Source organism: Myotis lucifugus, unplaced genomic scaffold, assembly GCF_000147115.1.
Source record: "Myotis lucifugus unplaced genomic scaffold, Myoluc2.0 scaffold_7036, whole genome shotgun sequence".
Taxonomy (NCBI): Eukaryota; Metazoa; Chordata; class Mammalia; order Chiroptera; family Vespertilionidae; genus Myotis; species Myotis lucifugus.
In genome coordinates, this window is record NW_005878084.1 from 1 (window position 1) to 2,789 (window position 2,789).

Below are 2,789 nucleotides of genomic sequence, written 5' to 3' on the forward strand. Positions count from 1 at the left end.
TCTTTCTGTATCACAGCTCCAAACACATCCCATTACTCCTTGGCTCAAAATCAAAATCACTTGCAGTGGTTCTCAACCTTCCTAATGCCACGACCCTTTAATACAGTTCCTCATGTTGTGGTGACCCAACCATAAAATTATTTTCCTTGCTACTTCATAACTGTAATTTTGCTACTGTTATGAATCATAATGTAAAAATCTGATATGCAGGCTGTATTTTCATTGTTCGCGACCCACAGTTTGAGAACCGCTGATAGAGGCTCTTCTCCTGCTCCCACCCTACCCTCCTTCACCTGGCAGAACTCTTTGCCAGTGCCCCATCCACACCCCTGGGGGTGGGGGAGCTGTTAGGACCAGGGAGTATAATATAGTCTCACACTCTTTCCTTCCGATGCAGAGATTACAAAATAATTTTCTGCCTGGGAATCTGTCGATGCTTCAAAGTAGAGAAAGATATTCACTATTTTTATGGGGAGGAGGGGCAATATTTTTCCTTTTCATTTTTAATTGAAATGTTTGAGGAAAATTGTAGATACACATTTAGTTGTAAGAAATATCCCTTGTACCGTTTCTACCAATGGTAACATTTTGGAAAACTATAATGTAGTTTAATATTCCAACCCGTATATTGACATTGACACCATCCACCTATCTTATTCATATCAGATTTCCTGTTTTACTTGTACTCATTCATGTGTGTATATATGTTTGTGTGTGTATCTGTGCATCAAGTTCTGCACAATTTTATCACCTGTGTGGATTTGCATATCCACCATCATAGTAAAGATAATGAACAGTTCCAATAGCACAAGGATCCCATATGTTGTCCTTTTATAATACACATACCTTCTTTCCCCCTTCCCCAATCCCTAAAAAATCCCCCAGAACCTAGCAATCACTAACCTGCTCTCCATTTGTAAAATTGTGCCTTTCATAAATGTTATATAAATGGATCACACAGCATGTCACCTTTGGGGATTGGCTTTTTGGCTCAGCAAAATTCCCTTGAGATGCAATGAGCTATTACATGTTTCAACAGCTCGATTATTGTTTAGTAATATTCCATGGTGTATGTATTGCATTTTGTTTAACTAGTCACCTATTGAAGGACATCTGGATTGACTCTAGTTTTTAGATCCAACAAATAAAACTGCCATGAACATTCATGCCCAGTATTTGAGTGAACCTGTTTTCATTTTTCTGGGGTAAATGCCCAAGAGTACAGTTGCTGGGTTGAATAGTAATTGCATGTTTAGTTTTTGAAAAACTGCCAAACTGCTTTCCAGAGTGACTGTGTCATTTACCTTCCCACCATTAATGTATGTGTGATCCACATTTTTACTTTCAGATGCCCTTTTTGTCCTTGTATAGCCAAGATGCGATAATCAGAAGGTAGGCGGCTCCTTCAGGCCTTCATTCATGAAATTCCCTGTCAAACTCTGCAATCAGGAGCATGAACAAAAGGAAATGGCTCCTCTTCTGGATAATAATAGCGGCTATTAATTGAGTGCTTACTGTGTGCCAGGCATGGTGCTAAAGCCTTCCTGTGTGCAAGTCCATTAATCACTCACAACAGCTTTATAGGAAGGTTCTATTATCATCCCCAGTTTGGAAGCTGAGGCTTAGAAATGCTGGGCCTTGTTCATGGTTACACAGCCAGTCCAGTGGCAGAGTTAGGATTTGAACCGAGGTCTAACCACCACATTATACTGCCTCCCGTATGATAACGAGAGAAACAACTCTGTCTTCAGAAGCAGTTGTGCAGTTTACATTGCAGTTAGGACAATGTTTTTCTTTTTAAATATAAACATAGATTTTTTTTTTTTTCTTTCCGTGTCAGGCCGTCAACCATCCAGGCGCCCACGGCCAGGACGCGAGCCTCTCTGCTCTCTGCCGCCTAATGACGCAGGCGCGGCACGGCAGCCACACCTGCAATGCCTCAAGGGGCAGTATAAACATAGATTTTACCATCTCTGGGAATTAAAGGAGAGAGAGAGAGAGAGAGAGAGAGAGAGAGAGAGAGAGAGAGAGAGATCTAATAGGAATGCATTGATTTTCCCCTCAAGGCTGCACACAGCCCCAGCTGATGTCTATGGCCCTCCCCTCTCTCACTGCAACACCTCAGGCAACAGAAAATTAATACAGCATCCTGGTCCTCCTCTGCAATGTAGTGGGAACAATGACATATCCTAGTCAGTATGGGAAAGAAATCAAGAATTTACCCATAATACATCCAAGTAAGTACAACGTCTTGGCAACTACTTTCTCTGTTAAGCATAAGCACTAGGAAAAGAAATGATATGATGATTATGAAAACATACTACAGAAAAAAATCAAAGGGAGGGCAGATAAGAACAAGCACATAAAAGACAGGTGAAGGACCCAGTCTGAAAGAATATATGACTCAACAATTAGAAAAGAATTCTTTGCCACTGTTTTATATTATATAAAAACTTAATATGATCTTAAAGACAAAATGGTAAAACAACAGAGGTAAAAGGGAAACAGCTGAGCAAAGACTACAATTGGGACTAAAACCACCATTACCAGAGAATTGATAAATGACAAACATCGAAGATCAAATAGGCTGAATTGCAATACTGGCAGAGAAGGGAAGCCTACTACTGTCAATGCACATTTAGAAAAAAAAGAAGAAAGGATTGGACAATTAGAGAGGAAGTAACATAAAAGAGAGACAAGGATAACTGGTGTCTCAGAAGTGGAGAACCAGAAAAAATAAAACAGAAAAGAGTATTTTTAAAAGCAAATTTCCCCCAAATTAACAAAGA

General features: G+C 39.9%; 1 pseudogene; it reads right to left on the minus strand.

Annotated features, from left to right (window-relative positions):
• Nucleotides 1-1,832: 1,832 nt before the first annotated feature.
• LOC111824786 lies at nt 1,833-1,951 on the minus strand (annotated as a pseudogene).
• Nucleotides 1,952-2,789: the final 838 nt, after the last annotated feature.